This window comes from Talpa occidentalis, unplaced genomic scaffold (genome assembly GCF_014898055.3).
Source record: "Talpa occidentalis isolate TD23 unplaced genomic scaffold, MPIMG_talOcc4v2.1 talOcc4.2, whole genome shotgun sequence".
NCBI lineage: Eukaryota > Metazoa > Chordata > Mammalia > Eulipotyphla > Talpidae > Talpa > Talpa occidentalis.
The window spans coordinates 107,678,114-107,699,104 of record NW_023602073.1 but is presented as its reverse complement, the minus strand read 5'-3'; the positions used below and the strand labels follow the sequence as shown (position 1 = coordinate 107,699,104).

Below are 20,991 nucleotides of genomic sequence, written 5' to 3'. Positions count from 1 at the left end.
ATTATTCAAAAGCCCCTATTGAGCGGAGTGTGAGATAAAAATGCCACCTAAAATTTCTAAGAAAAATTCTGGAAAAATAGTAAAAAAAAATGACTCAAAAGTTATCTCAGGAAAAGACCAGCAGCATTATGTTTGGGGTCTGCTGGTGGTTTTGTCCTCAAGGGAGGGACTTGTTGATAACTTGGGCTTTTTGTTAGGGCTTTTCCCATGAAGAAAAGACAGCCTTTCTGTTTCCACATAGTTTGTATGACCTCACACTCTCCAACTTCTGGGTCAAGAAATTGGATTTAATGCTGTTAAACAACACAAAGGATGAAGAAGTGAGGAGCTAAATCAGCTATGTGTTTATTAGAAAGCAAAATTGGAACATCAATGTTAATGCTATACAGTGAGCACACTGTACATTATTTGGTACATTGTTTATTGTACCTTTCTCTATTTTTTAACTTTTAAAACGAAGACCAATCAATCAATGGGAGCTTTATGTTTCTAAAACAATATACTTTTAAATCAGAGAAATAAATATCCTTCCAATGTTTTTCATAAGGAAAAGTTTATCACAAGTATTCCATTCCTAGAACAATGACAAGTTTTTCATATCTGCCAAATATTTGTTGTTGGAGATCAGGCAATATTAACATTTATTTTCAAATGCAGAAATAAATGCTGCTAACTTATTATTTGAATTTGGGCAAGTATCTTAGCTTCCTCTGGGTCTCAGTGTCCTTATTTAAAAAGTGGAGATGATAATGCCTTTCATATTAATATACTTTCATGAGGGAGGAATATGTAAAACTATTTTCAAAGAATAAAACACCGTTGGAATGCTAGGTAGTTTCATTTAAAAAATATAGTACCTTCCCCTATTTGCCATCTCTCACAAAATGCCATTAATAAAAATTATGGTTAAAGCGAGGCCAGCTTTAAAAGTACATTCCTGATCTGAGCAGCACCAGTCATTGCCATGGGCATCTGGGCATTTAATGTGTCTTACATGGTGTTCATGATCCACCTTCAGACACAAAGAAATTTTTTCTCTCGAGGCTTGATTCTAGAGTGACTTCCTCTTTCCATGTTGGAATCTTATGCACCTGACATCCAGATGGAAAAAGACAGAATGTTCCAGAAATGCTTGATAGATCCACTTTAAACATTTTCAGTGTATGGTGTAGGGTGATTAATGTCCCCTACGCACATTCTGTCTAATTTGTAGTCTTGTGAATTGAAAGTTGCCCTAACCGCTTTCCTTTGGGTTTCCTTTTATGTACAACCACTTCATACTGAATCAAGTTTGGTTAGGCTGCTGTTCAGTGGGCATCTCAATCACAGATGTAATGGACTATCCTAGTTTTCAGTTGAAACAACAGTCAGTTATAACATCCTGGAAAATAGTCATTTTAGCCTGTGATTCATGTTGGAATAACAATTTGCTTTCTAGTAAGAGATTCCTTGGAGTTGTGTCTACAGTTTAATAGCAGACAACTTTTACAAGAACATTTTGCTGAACAAAAAATTCCTTCATAACTTTTACAAATCGAGTTTGCCCAAGAGTATTTGAATAGCACAGACATTCACCAAAGAGTGGCCAAGTCTAGTGCGGTCACTTCACATAATTTTCCAACTCTTGAATAATAATATTCAAAGCTGAGGTTGAGATTCCATTACTCTCAAATGTGGCTTTTTTTGTTCTGAGATGGTTTATTTTCCTCTGCCATTTATCACATTTTACATCTTGGGAATGGAACCACTGACCTCCACTAAGAAAATGTTTTGAATCATCTTGGTAGTTCTTGAGATGTTTTATCATGACTGAGTAAAAGACTTAAAAACACAGGCATGACCACTAAGTTCCCAGATATTCCCTTAAGGTGCTATGAAAATTTAGGCAAATTATATGTGGTATTTTTGCCTCAGTTTTCCATCTGTGAAATAGGAGAATAGTTCGCCCTCTGCACAGAATTGTCCTGTAACTGTGGGGAAATATGTTTACTAGTAGAAAGCACTGCTGAATTATTAAGTTGCAGTATTTTATTTTGTGGAATCAATAATTGGGGGACCAATCCCAGCATTTTAGCATGTTCACTTAGGATGAAAATATTTAAAAATGGGGGAAATGTGTCATTTAAAATTTCACAGAAAAGCAAGATTTTTTTATTGTAACAAAGCAACCAATATCTCTGTCTGGATTAGAACTCAATCTACCTCTAATTTTGGAAACACATCCAAGAATATTTGTACCTGATATCACTAACACTGTCTCAATAACACACCAATAATTACAGTGACTTTTGCTACTTGCAACTCTAAGCATGTGAAAATTTGGGGCTTTGCATTAGTAGATGATACACACTGTAGAAAATAGAACCAGGGTCAAATTCTATGTTCCTATATCCCAGAAGTGCATGCCTGTCCCCCACACTTGGTATTTCATATTCGTCTCCAAAAAGCATTTTTTTTGAACTCTGAAAAGACAATGTGAATAATGGGCTATGGTGAAGGGCTATGGGTGATTTGATGGTAAGGGAGCTATTTCACCTGATGGGGAAAATCCTGTACTGAATCAAAAAGTTAACAAGGATGTAAAACAATGGTACTTCATTACAAAAAAAGAAAATGTGAATATTTCCTTAGACCCTTAGACTTAATATGCTCCAGTTCCATCACCACTCAAGGTGGTTGAATTGCTACAATGTGATATGCAACATGGAATTATTGTATCCTATCTTACATAACATGTTAATACATTGGTAAGCATCACTATATAAGACCAAACTTCTGCCCAAAAGATTGGATCTAACAGGAGAGCTGAGGTGTGGATTCTTCTCTGACCCTCCTCCTCCTGTGGCTGGTTAGGATCTTTCTATTGCACTGCAGAGTCCCTGCTCCTTCCTCTATCATCTGTTTTCACCGTATCTCTTGGGAGTTTTGTGCATCTGTTTCCTCGACTAAACTGAAAGAACCCTACCATAAAGCAGTCAGTGAATATGAAAAGTTATAAGATCTTTTACTTCTTTTGTCGTCCTCTATTGTTCATTCATTCATTCATTCATTCTTTTATCCAACAAATGTTTTTGACCATCTACTCTGTACAAGTCAGCTGGGACACATGGCCTCGTTGAATCTTTACTATTCTGTTGTCACTCCTACTTTAAAGAAAGAAATGAGAGCTAGGTCTCCTGCCCAAGTACAGTAAAGAAAAGGAAAAAAAAAAATCACAGGATTTAAAATTAGCTATCTCTGGCATCAAAGTTAATGTTTTTCTCTTCCATTATGCTATTTTCCAGACCTAGATTCTTACATAAAAAACAGTGGAATTGGGCCTCCCTGGTGGCGCAAGGGGTTAAGCACTGCACTATGAAGCAATCCGCAGCCTCTGCAGTACAAGTTTGATCCCCAGCCGGCCAGGGAGCAACCCACATGGCGTGGCAGACCTCTCCTGTCTTGCCCGCTGCTCTCCTCAACAATGTATTTCAGTCAGTCTGCCTGTTCTGTTCCCCACTCTGTCTGGTGAATCCTCTCACCCCTCACACCTTTGGCCTGTACCCCAGCTCTTGTATACATAAATAAAATCTTTAAAAAACAAAACAAAACAGTAGAAATGAAAATACTGTTTAAGGAAGAGCATGTATGGGCTCTTTACCTGGGAGAGGCTGGATGACAGTGAGATACTGTAGAGGGCTTAGGCATGTATGATGAGTGACTAACACTACAGGACGACACTTTATTTAAAGTATTTTTGCAAACCTTTAAATAACCAGTAGGGCAGGCCAGTTCTATAAAGGGGAGGTGACTTGAGGAAGATTGGAAGAACACAAAAGGGTCTCACCAAGAGCACTGTGACAATGCAGAACCTGGGAGGGGGCTCCGGTCAGGACTGGAAACCACGACACGGTCTCGTGGAAAGATTTCCAAGTAAAAAAGTGACCTTCGGGCTGATCTGTACAGCTGGGAAAGTAGAATTCAAGACTTACAGGAACAGGTACCAATTAACATTTGGCAGGAAAGCAAAAAAGCCTCAGGAAAATGCCAAGGATTTCATCAGGATAAACTTGTATAAAAATGTTAAGTTCAAGAGCACCAGATGGCATTTTCAGAGGTACTTGGTATTATAAACAGAGATTTCTGATATAGGCATTTCCTCGGAGACAGAGAAAAAGTCGTGGGTAGATTTTTATTTGAGGACTGATAAGTGGCACCAGAGGAAGCCACACATGACCATGTCCTCCTGGAGACGTGGAGAAATGAATCAGACAGAGAGGCACATTCCCTTCTTCTGCCTGGATTTGTTTTCTTTGGTCTCCTTGAGGCTTGCTGGTAATAACCAAGCTCAAAAAAAATAAACTTTTGGTATCCCTTTTAGGAAAAAACATTTCATGTCTATTTCCGGAAAACATCCCTTTATGAGACTGGAAACTCTGCTATAGTTTGCTTATCAGAAAGAGAAGATTAAGATTTTCTCCTGGCTAATGTATGGTGTAAACAGAAAGCTTTTGAAGCTCTTTGAGTCATTTGGAAGAAAACATTAGAAAAATTTATTCTCATTTTGTAATAAATAGGCTACATCCTTCAAGTTGCTAAAAGTAGGACATTTGTTTCGCTACTTTATACACAAAGGTCTCCTGTATTTTTGTCCTTCTCACTCATTTCCTTTACTTACTGCCTCCCCACCCCCCACCCTGCCCAAGGCGGAACATCTTGTATGGTCCTTGTTCCCTTTCTGACTTCCACCTCTCTGTATTCTCCCATATGGCTCCATATGCTTCAAATAAAAGCTCATTGTCCATCTGACAAGTTGCTTTTCTCTTTCATATTGCTCTTTATGAGTCACATCCCCTGGAAGTCCATCTTCCTTTGGAGTGTCTTTCTTTCTGAACCACTTCTGATCCTGAAATGATGAGGAGAATCACAACAATACCATATTTTCCTGACTTCTTCGTCACGTAAACATTCACGGAGAACTTCCTTTCAGAGATTTTCCATCCTTTTCCTTTTATGTTGTCTTTGATGAACCATTATTACAAGTCCAAGAGGCAGATACCTTGGGATTTGCTTTGTGTACTTCCTAACATTCTCATTAGATTCTTAAATTTCACTCAGAATATGATTATGGTAGCAGTAATAGAAAAGAGTGAGAATATAGCTAGTGAACAAAAGCACATTTATTTATAAAGTGTATTGAAGAGTTCAAAGGAGACCATCCTATGTCAGAGCGCCCATGCAGTGAGGAAGAGCTAGCCTAGAGCTGGTTTCCACGGAGGGAGACAGAATCCACTGAAGACTTTAGACCATCTTCCACAGAGGGCAGACAGGAATAAGATCTGGGTTTGAGTCCCAGCTTCACCGCTAATAAGTCTGTCAAAGCCTCAAACTTCTCTGAAAAAAGTGAGAAGAATAATCTGACTCATGGCTGTGTGAGATTTAAGTGAAATCATAACATGAGAGTTGCTCTGTACGGTGCCTGCTACAAGGTGAATGTTCAAATAAATGAAAACTGTGATTATTAGATATTCAAATGGGGCAGCTGGAGAGCTTGCAGACTTGGGGGAGGCAGACAACACATAATCCAACATGAAGTAACCGGCATTAGATATAGAGATGATTTTCTACTCTCTAGGAAGGCAACCACTAGGTTAGAGATACTAGGGAATGGTAGGTTGCTGGGCAGTGGCTCAGTCTCCACCTTGGGGTCAGGGTGGAGGCCAGGTCTTACAAGGCAGAAGCCCATATATCTAAACAAGGAGTCAAGATTTAGGCAGGGTAAACCGTAGGGATGCCCCAGTGCTGAGTTCCCCTCAAGAGCTGAAGGTCCCTCCTACCTCAGACCAGGATTATTTCAATACTAGGGCAGAGTGGTGGGGCCCAGGAGTAGTACCTTTCCTCAGAAATCTGATACAACTCTTTTTATTCTTTTCCTCACATGGTAAATAATGCAAACAATTACCCTAAAATGAATCATCAGGAGAGAGCAGTTTGAATTTTCTCCAAGACAGCTGTGTTGAAAAAAGCTTTTTCCTTGAAGGTATATTTTTAGGTTTCCATATTCCATTTGACCCAACAAATTCCAGGACATTCTTTTCTTTATCTTATTTGCCTGAACAATCATTCTGCAAATCCTAGATTGTTAGATCTGCTAGATCTAGATCTGCCTGCTGGTATTAAGCCCTGCCCAAAAGAATTTTAGACTGCTCCTGTCAATACCTTTAGATTTAGTTCATTAACATTATTTTCTGAATCAGATGCATAAAGATGACAAAATAATATAATTTGTGTTCCTTCAAATCTACTTTTGCCCATATGACAGAGAAGTTATCTTTCAAAAAATACAAATATTTAATATATCAAGTTTTCAAGAACTTTACTTCATGACAAATAAATGAACACTAAGCTATGTGTTGTTGTTTGTGCTGATCTGTGTATAGGAGCTGTATAAGATGATGACTTTTTGAAATCTATACAAATGTTCTATTCCTGAGTGTTCTGAATCTTGCAGCAGAAACCTAATCTGCTATTGGTTGTTACTATTGTTTTGTAATCCCCAAAGTATCTTAAGCTCTCCCTGCACACATTAGTCACTGAATAAATACTGTGGGCAGACTGACAAAACCTAAACTGTGAATTCATGATGGTTTGCTTTTTATTTTGCATGTACATACAGGCAATATTTGGGGAATTATCAACTTGACTTTCTCCTGTAAAGTAGAAATAACTGTTACTTGTCAACCAGGAAAAACCCTGAAAAATCCATGGAACAGGCAGGGGCTGGGTCAGGACAGGGAAAGAGTGAGGGATTATGCTGGGCAAAGAACTTTAGGTGTTTCTCCACAAGTAAGAAACAAAAGCGTTGTCTCTGTACTCTAAAGTTATCATCTAAACCACGGTGTATAAAGTTTCTTTTAGAGATGTGGTTAGTGAATTTCCCCACAACAGACAGGTAGTCTACTAGGTGGGACAAGTGGAGAGTTGCTGGTAGCCTCCGGGTGGTGATAGAGTGTCCATAACTCAGGCCATTCTTCAGAAGGAGTGCATGGTGGGAAATCCAGTATCCTGAAGAGGGCTGGAGGGTGCTCAGGGATACTTCCAAAAGGAACTTTAACCCTTAAAACCCCATAGATGTTTAAGTGTTAGAATAAAGGGAGAAAAAAATAGCGCAATAAGAAGAGTACAATTCAGAAGTCAGTGAATTGGCATCACAGTAATGGAAGAGATGACTCCTAGAGTGTTTGTCACTCTGTATTTTTCATGTCTTTTCTTTTCATGTTTGTAGTGAAGGGGAGCAGATTTTAAACTCTTGGTATACTTGTTGAATGAGAATTGAACTAGTCAGGCTTTAAGCTCTTTTTCAGTTTCACCTACTTGGAGGAGAGAGTACCTGTGGAGAACTTGCTGCTGGGGCTCCAGGGTGCCCCATGTCTGGGACACCAGCATCTGAGTGCACTGGGGCCTCTTCACAAGTATCAGTACTGAGACTCTCCCTGTTCCTTAAGATGATCTATGAGGAGCCCTCATGTTGGAAGAAAGGCCTCCCAGGACATGTGAGAAGGGTATCTAAACCACCTGAGTACTGAGGGTAGACAAAACCAAGTGCTGTCATAGAAAAGACAAATTTCTTTCCCACCATATGAAACCACAATTAAAACTGTTTCAGAGGCATTGAGCTTTCTTTCCACTGCTCTTTTTCCCTCTCTATATTATTTGTACAAGTTAAAGGGGTAGAAATTCAGCCATAGGACAAGCTTTACTAAGTAAATGATATGTTAAGATTTCACTACCGGGGGTGGGGAAAGGAGGGATTGGGGTTAAAATAAGGGGGTTGCAATTGTATGGGGAATATAAAAATAAAAAAATAAAATAAAATAAATAAAATGATCTATGGGAAACTATTCACACACACAAAAAAAAATCACTACCAAACAAAACTCCCTACAGGCTCTAAATCTCATTTAGGGTCAAAATGTCAACAGATTGTGAAGATCTTTGAATATTGGTCTATAGGCTCCTAAGTATATCAAGGATTCCTCCCAAATTAATCACCTTAGTGGGACTCTTTCTGCCCTGGGCACTGACTTTCCACCTGAACCTTTCCACCCCTGGATAAGATTCCATCAAAGGAGGTGTTCTTTTTTGAAAGCAGAGGCCTGAAATAGGACTTGCTTGGGAAACGTATTTGTGTGGGCAGGAAGTCTCCTAGAATCCTGATCCTTGCTCTTTTTGGCTCTAACACTCCTCTTGGCAATTTTATAGGCAGGCTTCCTGGTGTTACTTTTGACCCCAGTCAGGTCAGACCAGCTTGTGTTTAAGTGAAACTGCTCACTTTCCCCACCAACTAACCTGACATTAATTGCTCTTTGTTTTGTTCCTGAGTTTGCCTCCTCTCTTCTTGCCTCCTTCATCCATAATCCTGTAACCTGTTATCCGTGATACCCCAGGCTTCCCACCCCTCCCTCTAACCGCCCCACTCCCATCCCGTACCATCAGTACGGCTCCCCGTATAAGTGTAGCTCAGTGTAGGTGATAAGGAGCTCTTAAGCCTTCTCTCATTTTCCCCATGAAACCCCTGAACTTCAGGTCATTGTGGACTTTGTTTTACAGGAACCTGGAATTTCAAACCTCCCTGCTTCAAAAAGGTTAATACTAGATTAAACCACAGATTGAGGAGAGGGTCACTCTCTTTAGCTGACACTACTGCTATTTCCCTCTCATTGAAAAGTTAATTTTTTTAAATCTCAGCTATCTGACCACAAGGCACCCTAATATTATATACTAGGAGATATATACTCCTAGTAATACATACTCCAATTATACTCATAGGAGAACCCTCTACATCCTCAACATCATTAAGATTTGTACCTTACAGAAAATCCTCAGTTTCTTCCAAGTCAAACCAATGAAAACGAAATATATTTGCTCTGCACTTGCTATTCTAATCTGTTTGATCAAGTTCATCCCTTACTGTTACATACAGCATGTGAGGGACTTGATTGTAAGTTAGCTCCATATAGTAATGCGTTCTTCCTTATGTGAATGTAACATGTTTGCTTCAATTGTGAGCTTTGGCTTAAAACTTTCTGTCCCCCAAATAAGATGGAGAAAATAATTGGGAAAATCTTGGCTGGTCTTATAAAAATTCACAGATGCTGCTTTGAATAAAACAGTTCATAATGGTTTAAAAGAGGCTTTCTACTCTAACTTTCATCTCTACATATGAGGTGGGTGGTGGGGGAAGGAGGAAGTGGATCTGTGGCCAAAATCGAGTTTTGATCCCAGCTTTTGCCCAAGCTGCACCCACTAACACCATCTAAAGCAAGACCACTTGTCAGCACTTCATTCATGAGCTCTAGCATTAAGATTCCACAATTCGCTTCTGATATCAAAGCTTTGTTTTAATGGAAATAATTTAATGGCATCTTCTTCTCTATGAAAGTCAAGAAGGTCCATTTGGAACCTAGATTTTGAACACTGGTCTGAGAGTGGGTCCACGCTGCAGCCCGGAAAGCTCGCTGCAGCCCCCGCTGAAATGGATGCTCCAGATGTCACACAGAACCCAGGGAAGTGAAGAGCTTCAGCACGTTAGGGAAGAAAGTGAAGAAGAATGTTTTCCCTTCTGACATTTCTCTAACAACTGTGTCTAACCTGAAAATGTGGCTCCAATCCTTTTCAGAACTATTATTTTCTTTACAGCAAAGTTCTGAAAACTTCGTTTCTTTTGATTTCTCCCCCCTGGCAGGAAAATGACACATTTGGGGTCAATGCATTAAAGCATAGTCTCTTGGGAGAAAGGGGGGTGGGGGCTACCGCTTTCCAGCCCACAAACAGTTGCAGGTGCAAAAAATGTGCACACGAAAAGGGAGGTCTGGTAGAGGCCCCCTTTTAAACTGTGGTCTTTTAAGTTCAATAAATCTCTTTGCTCTTCCCTTTGTGAGCCTGTGCTTCCCTCCCACGCTCAAATGCACATCCCGGTCCTCAATGTGGCCTCCAGAAGGAATCTTCATGTTTGTTGTGAAGTTTTCCGTAATTACATAATCGTTGAAGTCTGTGAGTTCGTGTTGAGGTGGCTGAAAAATGCAAGCCCTCGGATTACAGTAACACAATAGCCGGCTTCCTGTAAGAGCCGGCGCTTTCCCTGGGCCGCGCTCCGACTAGCTGCCCTCCAAGGCCTTCCTTGCGCCTGGTGAATTGCAACTCGAGGGACATTTCTGCCAACAAACTGCCCCAAGGTGTTTTAAAGCATTTGTTTGTGCTGTGGGTGAACTCGGCACACACGCTTTGCTTTGATTTGATTAAGAAGGCAGGGGCCACAAAACCAGAGGGTTGTGGTTTCTTGGATGCCTGTGTGTCTGCGTGGGGACAGAGCCAGCACATTGCTCGTCTGTGCGGCTGCACCTTGACTCATCTGTGGTGTCTAGAAACCTGGATTCCTTGCCTTGGGAGTTTAGGGGCAGGAAGAAAGGACAGACCACAGATGACTTTTAGGTGTGTAATAGAATTTGGTACCTGGTATGCATCATTGCCTATGATATTTTTCCTAATCAGCTGGATATTGAAGATTATATATTTAAAAACCAAGCATAACCAGAAATAGTCTTATTTACTCACAGTTTATCTTCTTAGGCTCTGCTTGCCCAGTACTTAGCAATCCTTTCCCTGACTGTTCCTGTGCTCACTAACCTCTAACCACCTCCTGTGTTCATTTCTGTGTATTTGCTACTTTAGCTTAGCTTTGACGCTAATTAGCTATGTACTTTTGAAAACATTATTTCACATTTTTAAGTCTCAAATGCATCATATACCTGAAAAGTGATTAATGTAACATTATTCACCTTGTCAGGGTAATGGAAAATAAGCCCTCCATAAATGGCTTAGCAAAGGAACTGCCATGCTAGCTATCATATATTGATAGTATAGTCTTTTCTTTAGGGCTAAAGAACCTTAATATTCATGTAGACCAGACCAATTTGTAATGTTCTTATAGTATTCAAATTTGGACAGCAATAAATCCTTTCATCCTGTATGTTTATTTCTCTTTCAAAAAAATAAATATTTCCAAGGAAAATTCAACTATATTTATTGAAGATATGGACCAAAATATTTTCTCAATTTTAAATTTTCTCAACTAAAAATTATAAAATAGCAAGAGAGCTATGTATCAGAGACTTTTTGAACATTAAAAAGTATACTTAAGATGAAAGTACAAATAAGTTATGAAACATTGCATATTATAAGACTGAAGTATAATATATTCACATATATGCCAGAAAAGGAGTCTTATTTTTCCCAAGATGAATTTATAACCTGTATGTCAATGAAATCTAAGTTTTTTGCTGATAGATGGGATGCCATCCATATATGACGATGAGGAATGCACTAAAAGCAAGAGCAGTAAATGGCAATCTTCTGACTTACTGTATGTGTCACTGAGAAGAATGATTATTTCTCACAAGTAGAGGTGAAGCCAGGGACTATTACCATCCATATTTAAGTGGTTTTGCTCTTTTCTTCTACATTCACCAACTTGATTAAATAATGATTTGGCTCACAAAACACTTGAGCTTGGTGGCTCCAAGTTCATTCCCAGCCATTTTTGTAAATGTCTCTGGTGTTCAGTTTTAGAGACTAGGGCTAAGTTAGGGCTCACTAAAGTCAGCACCAGACAAGGTAACCCAGGAACAAGCCATCCCATCACAGAGACTGAAACTAGTGTGGAAAAAGACCTGCGTGATAACTACCTGCCTTCTTTCAAGTTTTGTGTTTCATAGCCCCAGGCAAATTCTCACCTCTTGTGGGAGAGAAAGATGCCATAGAAGACACCCCTTAAAGTGAAAAGTTTTTCAGATATTTTCTGAGAGAAATTCAGGACTTGATCAATCGCAATAGTTTCATAAGATAATCAAGCCAGATAATTCTCTGCTGGGGGTTGATCAGATCGTCAATGTGAGCCCGGTTAAAAGTATGAGAGTCACATTTTGTGTGATTGCTGGGTTGAAGTGCAGGAAGAGGGATGTGCAGGAGAATGGTGTGCCTTGGGGAAACTCAGATCTTTCTGTAGAACTTGCCCTACGCATCTCTTCCTTCTGCCTGTTCCTGAGTTATCTCCTTTTTATAAATATACCAGGAATCTAGTAAGTAAAATGTTTTCTTGAGTTCTGTGGGTCATCCTACCAAATCAGCCAAACCCAAGGTGGGACCATTTGATTAATAGCCAGTCACAGTACAGAAATACAACCTGGGCTTGTAGTTGGCCTCTGCTGTGGAATGGGGGTGAGGGAGTCAGCTTTGTGGGACTGAGTTCTCAACACGTGGAATTGGCTGCTCTACCTGGGTGGACAGTGTCAGAATTCATCGAACTATAGGATACCCAACTGGTGTTGGAAAATTGCTTGGTGGTTAATGGAAACCAACCCCTCACCTCCAGCCACCGCGCGACACACAAACACTGAAACTGGTCATCAGAACCCCCTTCAGTAGTGTCTGGATGTCTTTTTAAACTTCTAGATTTACCACTGTAAGTTACAGTTACTGAACTTATACTGCATTCAGTTAGGCATTAGGTTTCACGATGTCTAATGTTACATATTTGTTTAAAATTGTAACTGAAAAGCCTCTTGCTTCTAAATCAACCCCAGGAGAATACAGGGAGAAGGGTATATGTAGAGTGTCAGCATTTTCTTTTCTGAGAACCTACAGAAGTGCAGTTGCAGCCTGAGTTTGCAGTAGGCATCTGCAGCAGGATGGGGGTGAGGGAGTCAGCCTGATGGGACTGAGCCCTTAACCCTTGCGATCTGATGCTCTCGTCTGGGTGTGTAGTGTCAATGCATCAAACTGCTCTTTGTTAAGCTCTAAGGTAATTCTTATTTTTAATATATTTATTGTCTCATTTAATCATTATAAAGGTGCCATGTGGTGGGCATGTGCCCCATTTCCAAATGAAGAAGCTGAAACTCAAAAGTTAAATAACTTGCTGAGGGCCCCACAGCCTAGTAAATTGAAAAGAATTTGTAGGCAGATTTCTCTAATTATGCTAATTGTGCTCATTTCTCCACACTTGTTAACTCTCACAAAACAGAAAATGCAAGCATTTGTGTTAAAGGAGAATCTTAGGTTAAAAATAATTTGTATATTTTGGTCTTTTCTCACTTTACCTACTTCTATCTTGACTAATCGATTGCTTTGTTAATAACTCATGCCAATCCCCATGATATGCTGTGTATTTTTAGAAGGCTGTAGGGTAAATGGAAGTTTTTTCCATTTCCAGGTTTTTCCCGCCCTCCCGCCATTAGCATCTATGATGGCCACCTGTGGTCTTACACCGATGCCTGATGGCGGCCCCTGGACTGTAGTGTGCGCATGCGTGAGTGGGCGCACCTGTGCCTGGAGACTGAGCATATAAGGGCAGCGTCAGAGAGGCACAAAGAGCAGGATGTAGTAGCAGAGTGTGGCGGCAGAGGATCATGTGGCAGAGAGCTGTAGAGACCAAAGAAGATACCACGAGAGAGCCCAGACGGAGTAAAGATTCCACGGGGTTAGGAGGCCTCCCAGGGCCCCCAACTCCCCTGCCTGCCCTGTGTCTAGTTGACTCACTACAAATGGTGTAGAAAGATCATTAAGAGCCTGAAAAAAGCCACTGAGGCTCCAGGACTTCTCCTTTACCTGTCTGCGGGCCTGGATCATGGAAAACCTGCTCTGTGCCTTGCTGGTGCTACACAAAGGTAAATTCTTCTATTTTGAATATGGGGAATTTCATATTATACAGAACTAGAGAGAATAATCCAGTGACACTCCCACTTCAGCAGTTGTCATTAATCCTTAGTCTTGTTTAATGCATTTCTCTCTGCCAGATTATTTTGAAGTAAATTCTTGAAAAATCACTTATCATGCACATTTTATATATATATATACACATATATGTATCTAAAAGATAAAGATCCCTTAAGAAACAAACATCATATCATGATCATATATTAAATTAACATTAATTTTTAATATCACCAAATATCCAGATAGCATTGAAAATTCCCGATTTGTTTATAGATCTTATTTTCATTATTTATTTATTGATGCTTACAAGAACTGGGGTATAGTCCAGAGGTGTGGGAGGTGAGAAGACCGACCAGAGACAGAGAGGGGAACAGAACACGTGGATCTACTGAAATACACGGCTGAGGGGAACAGTGGGCAGGACAAGAGAGGTCTGCACCATGTGAGTAGCTCCCTGGCCAGCCAGGGATCAAATTCATGCTGCAGAGGCTGCAGATAGCTTCATAAGTACTGTGCTTAACCACGTGCACCACCAGGGAGGCCCAGGTCTTTTTTTTTTTTTGCAGTTTATTTAAATCAAGATTCACATAAAGTCCATATTTTATAATTGTATGGTATTGCTCTTAAACATTTTTAATAATATATGTTGTACCTCTATCATTTTTCCTTTTAATTTATTTATTGAAGAAATTGGTTCATGTCCTGTAGAGCAGTGCTACTTCAGTCCATGATGAGGTAAGAAGCATGTGACAAAATATAAATCCAGCTGCCACTGGGCACAGTAATAGTCAGCTGATGGTTTGTTTCATAGCAAAACTTTCTTGATGAAGGAAGCAGTGAGATGATTTACATTCCAGGTTAAGCTTACTATAAACCAGCATATGGATCAACACTGGTAGAAGGTGAATTTTTAAGTTAACCTCAGAATTTTTACATTCTCTCACCAGCTTTTTCCTGTTTCTTGCAATTTGGTAAACTAGGCCCCAACATACACTTAGGAAAGAACTCTTGTTACTATAACTTTCTTTTCATATTAGGCATTGTGAAATACTAAGAATGGGAATTGCAGATATCTGAAGTAGTGGAGGTATTTTTTTTAATGTACTACATTAAGAAAATTTCTAGGGCCTCCCCGGTGGCGCAGCGATTGAGCGCTGGGTTGCGAAGCTGCCCGCAGCCTCTGCCACGCCGGTTCAATCCCCGGCTGCTCCCCGGCCACTGGAGGAGGGTCCCACATGGCACGCAGACCTCTCCTGCCGCTCGCTGCTCCCCTCAGCAGTGTACTTCGGTCCTTCTGCCTGTTCTGCTCCCCGCTCTGGCTCTGGTGAATTCTCTCACCCTCCTGTACTTCTGACTGTACCCAGTGCTTGTATAAATAAATAAAAAATAAATAAATATTTTTTTAAAAAAAAGAATTTCTAAATTTTTCATCTTATATGTATGAGTACAAACTGGGGGTGATGGGGTACTATCTAACATTCTTGACATCTTATTAAATGTAATCCAAGTTTATAAATGTGTTTCTATTATGAAAGAAGTCTATTGTTCATTGTTTTAAAGTGGCATTGCTGATTTATATATAGCTGATCTTTGTTTCCTACACAAATACTACTGAATAATATACTCTTGATAAATATTAATAGGTAACTTTTTTTAACAATTATTTGCGTGCATATGTTACTAAATGGCTTACAAATAATGATCATTGTCTTGAGAAAAAGACAAGTAATCCCCGGCATCTAGGAGTTGCCCTGGTACTATTAGCCAGGAGTTGGCATTTTTCCATTAAATATACACAATTTCACAGAACATCAACATCATATAAGGCTGCCTGTGACCATCAAGGACCCAGACAACAGAAAACCATTCGGAAATCCCGTCTGAGCACAGACAGAACAAGAACAATGTCCAAACCACAAAATACCAGATATATCCCTATTTTGGTGACCTGTGTTACCGTTGCTTTTTTTTTGCCAGTTACAGCTTTAACCTTTGTCTAGTCCACCATACCACAAGAAAATATTTGTTAATATACCCAATGATAGAGTTATCCCCGCTTCATGACAGCATCCTATTCTGAAATAAGTGCTGCTTTCTTAAACCCTCCCACAAATCACTCAACACAATCTAATTGTGTAATAAGGCATCTCCAGTACCTTCTTTCTGAAACACTCCACATTCTTTGTTCACTTCATTCTCCAGCAAACCTTCTCTCTTGTTTCCATGACCAATAAGCCCCCAATTTGTTTTTTGTTTTTTGTGTTTTTTTTTTTTTTTTTTTTGTGGAACCCTTGCTGGCGGCCCGGGAACGAACCAGCGCTGCAGAGGCTGCGGGCAGCCTCGCAGCCCAGCGCTCAACCGCTGTGCCACCAGGGGAGGCCCAAGCCCCAAATTTTTGACTATAGGTGTCTTCCTAGTGTTCTTTGGAAGACATTGATACTCTCTTCATATCAAACTCATTTTCTTTTTCATATCTTATTACACTGACCAGATTCTAAAATAAAATAGAATAATAGTGACAGCAAACATCCCTGTACAAAGGAAGTAACATTTACCATAGAATTAATTCTTTTAAAGTGGATTTTGACACAAAATTTTAATTTTTATCTCTTATACTGTGATGGAATATTTTTAAATATTGAAACTTTCAATATATTTTAATATAATTTTTACAACGAACATTTTGATAGATTTACCTTGTTAAGAATTTTTTTTTCTTTTTTAAAACATAATGGAAAATTTCATTAGATTTTCCTCCCATAAATTTCTAGGAAGTCAACATTTTTGATTGCAGTAAGCTATTCTTTCAGTGAATTCCAACTTTAAAAAATTATATAATTTACATACTCAGTGAATATTATTTATATACCCATCATATACCAAGTTTTATCATGAATGAAAGATTTCAAATTAAAAAATCATGGTGGGGGGTTACTGTGGCTATAAAAGCATGGGGGATCCTTGTTATGGAATTCTGTGTCGTGACTGCAGTGGTGGGCACACAAATCTTAATGTAATACATACAAATATAAATGTGATTTTTAAAAATGCCTGAAACAAAATACAAATACACAGAGTAGCACATATAAAACTGGTGAACTTTGCGTCACGATGGCAGATTCTGTTGATGTCAATTTACTGGCTGTAATATTGTATTTTGATTATTCAATATGTTTGCATTGGGTAGGGGAAATGAGTAAAGAGGATACAGGACATCTCTGTACTATTTCTAACTGCATGTGACTCCACTTTTTTAATATTACAAAGTTTTAAAAATTATATAGGGCCTCCCTGGTGGTGCAGCGGTTGAGCACTGGGTTGCGAAGCTGCCCGCAGCCTCTGCAGAATGGGTTCAATCCCCGGCTGTCTGGCGAGGGTCCCACATGGCGCGCAGACCTCTCCTGCTGCCCGCTGCTCCCCTCAGCAGTGTGCTTTGGTCCTTCTGCCTGCTCTGCACCCCACTCTGGCTCTGGTGAATTCTCTCACCCTCCCGCGCTTCTGACTGTATCCAGTGCTTGTATAAATAAATAAAAATAAATCTTTAAAAAAATAATAAAATAAAAATTATATAATCCCTGACATAATGTACAATGCAATCTATAATAGAAAGAGATTATTAAAACACTACACAAAGAACTACATGATAGGCAACTTTAATGTGAAGTATCACATACCATATGTGCATTTAATACTGGAATCTAGTTTGTATTCTACGGTCAAGAAAGGTCACCAGAAGATGTAACATTTAAAATGAAGCATAAGAATGAGTAGGAATTGGTCAAACAAAAAGGGAGAAATATTGGAAAAAAAAAAAAAAGGAGAAATATAGGAGATTTTCGCTTTTGAGGCCATGGAATCTCAGTAGAGAATAGTAATCATAAAGAATGGTGACAAATGGTGGGTGATATTGGAGAAATAGTTTGGGCACAGGTAATACTGGACCTTGTGGATTATGTAAAATTATTATGAGAATAAAGCTACTAAAATGCTTTAAGCAAAACAGTAGCCATATCAAATTTATATATTTAAACCATTGCTTTGGCTTTTCAGTGGCAAACAGCTTGGCTGAAAAGGATACCCCATACTTTGCAGAGAAAAAGGAAACTCACGTGGGAGTCCAGGTTAGTAATGGGGTCCGCAGAACTGGGGGCAGTGAAATGGGAATGGATTCAAGAGTTTAGACAGAGGTAGATGTTTTAAGACTAAATAAATGGGAATTATCCAAACTTTCCAAATTTTATCCAAATTTTCCCTTGGCTAAGAATATGCAATATTGCAAAGATTTCATGTTATAATTGAAGTTATTATCAAAATTACAATTATATTTCACACTTTCTAGATGGTTTACAATAGATCAGGCATTGTGTTAAATGCTCATAAAACCCTAATCAAAATCACAAGTTTAGGGGAACTTGTAAAATGACCAAAGTTTATCTTAAAAATAAACTTGCAAGAATAGCAAAGAAAATTCTGGGAAAGAAAATAGCAAGTGTGGATTAACCAACTGTAATTGTGGTTTACAACAATAGAGAGCTCAATGGAAAGAACTCAGAAATAATCACAAGTTTATGACAGGATGGCTGCCGTAAAGATGGACTTTCCAATCAGTGGGAAAAGCAGATTTACATTTAAAAAAAAAAATCACATATGCTATACAGAGATTACACCTGAGGGGAGAAATCAAATACTGCCCCAAAATTAACAACAATGTAAGAAAAGAAAGTACTTAAAATAAAGATATAAAGAGTTCAGTACTGGGAATTTTTAGTAAAAAGCTTTGAGAGGAAAGATAAAAAGGTTTGGGACCCATGGATAGTCAGTTAACAAATTGTACAGATATCTATACAATTCCTTATCCCCAAATTTGATGGATCAAAGACATAAATGTAAAAAATTAAACCTTGCCATTTGTGACAATATGGATAGAACTGGAGGGGATTATGCTAAGTGAAATAAGTCAGAAGGAGAAAGACAAATACCAGATGATTTCACTCATCTGTGGAATATAAAGAAATAAAACAAAGAAACAGACAAAACTAAATTAAAACAAAGCCTAGAATTCTCACCTCAGAATTGAGGTTACCAGAGAGGGAGGGTGTAGAGCTAGGGGACAAGGACCTTGGTGGTGAATTTTTTTGTGCTGACATACATCTGAAGAGGTGTGAACCTGTACCCCTAAATCAAACACATTGCTGTAAACCAATATTACATCAATTGAAAAAATACATTTGAAAAAGACAAAGTGGTTAATTCTGGAAAAGTATAAATGAAATTTTAAAAATTATAAACAGACCAAAAAAACTATAAATATTATAAATTGTATTGGAAAAACCTTTTAAAACATTGAATAATATTCATCATTGACTTGGTGAAAACATACTCATGCACATACAAACAATGCCAAAGACAAATGCAAAACGGGGCGAAATATTTCAGAACGAAAGATTGATTAATTATTTCAATTAAAAATATGAAATAATTTTAATAAAAGATCAAGGGACAGAGAGAAAACTCAGAATGAAAGAAATATATGTGCTTTATGAGCATGTGAAATGATGCCCAAGTTTTACCAGCAGTTTTGAAATGCAAAAATAACAATGACATTTTGTATTGATAAGATCAATTAACCCAATTAACATGATTTTTGAGCACTTGCTCTATGCCAGGTATGTTTAGTATTGCTTATGAGAATATTTTCACTAATTTCTTGTAAGTACATTTGCCATTTAAAAGACCACTAATTTTTAATAATATGGTTAGTAATTTGAATGGAAACAGAAGCCTCTAAAATACCTTATAATGTTTGGGGTTTTTTCCCTTAAGTAAGTCAGACTTTGTGCAATCTTGTTTAAATGTTTGATTAACCAATTTTTTAAAGAATGTGTAGTCTTCAAAAGCAATATTTTTTTATGCTCACAAAATTATTTCCTTCATGGGCAATTATATTTTATTGAGTTAACATTATTTCTGAGCGTTGAATTAGCATGGGACTGTTGAAGGAAAACCAAACCAGAGTCATAAGTCACTGACTTTTTTATTAGCTAGAGGTGATATAGATAATATTTCTTAATTTTGTCATTCCTACAGTTAACAGATGTTTACTGAATGTCTACTCTCTGCTAGGCAAAGAGCTACATACCTGAGGTTCTGTAAGGGATGTGAGAGAGAGAAGCTCTCAGATTTTACTTTTTACAGTTTCTAACTGGGGTTGCAGGAATTAGCTATGCTAACATTGTAAGGACTTGTATCTGTATCATGTCGCTGAGGCCAGCCTTTGCCTTCACTCTTTCAACCTAGAGCAATGTGGTAGTTCCGTGGGTGACGTGGTACTTCTGTGAGTGTACTAGATACTCATTTGGGGGTGATTGAGGTGCCTTACTAAAGTAACTTTCTAAAATGCGATATGTGAATGTAGCTAGGTGTAGCGGCAGGACAGGGACAGAGCAGGTTTCCTATGATTTGAGCAGACCAGACTGTTAAAGGAGAGTCCTGGAGCCCTTGGTGGCTTTCTCAGGCTTTTATTGAGCTTTTACAGCAGTGCAGCAACCAGGTACACAGCAGGCAGGGGTGCAGGGTGGGGGCAGGCTGCTGGCCAGGAGGCAGGTAGGCCTCCAAGCCCCTGGCAAGTCTTCACTCTGGGCTTCTCTCCAGCTCTTTCTCCCCTTCTCTCCTGCCTCTGCTTCTCTTGGGGGATATCTCAATACTGCTGCCATGGCCCACAGAGGTAAACAATACAACTTATAACAATGTAACAAATGCCAGTGACCCATCAGACAGGGCACTCCTAATGGCAGGAGGGCAGAAAAGCCTGAAAATCATTTACCCTACACTAGGTCATGAGTTTCCTCCAAATTAATGAGATTAAACTTTTTGACAACAAGGGAGAGACTTTCCAGGTCTAAATGAATCATTAAGAATGAGTAAGTCACAGACATAATTAATAAAGAAGATAAAGATGTGTGTTAAGAAGCATCATAAATCTCAGAACACCCTCAAAATGTGCATTTATCTTTGTCAACAAATACTGGAAAGAACTTAAAAAAATTTCAAATATTTAATTGCAAATATGCTTGTGAAAACCCAGAAGCTAATATATACTTCCCTATGGATAAGACTCATAAAATATATTGAAGGATTGAAAGGTTTCACAAGCTAATTTACAGAGTTCCTAAATCAAGCTTGCCAATTTTACATTTTTTTACCTAAAAAATTGGCAGCTTAATATGGTTTACCTTAAAT

At 38.7% G+C, this 20,991-nt stretch overlaps 1 protein-coding gene across 1 annotated transcript in view; it reads left to right on the top strand.

The window, feature by feature from the left end:
* PREP (prolyl endopeptidase) overlaps positions 1-20,991 on the top strand; it is a 292,365-nt gene that overhangs the window by 12,524 nt on the left and 258,850 nt on the right. Inside the window, exons 3-4 of the mRNA XM_054699063.1 lie at positions 13,250-13,703; positions 17,803-17,873. The gene's annotated coding sequence lies outside the window, so the exon portion shown is untranslated. The remainder of the gene's footprint in view (positions 1-13,249; positions 13,704-17,802; positions 17,874-20,991) is intronic.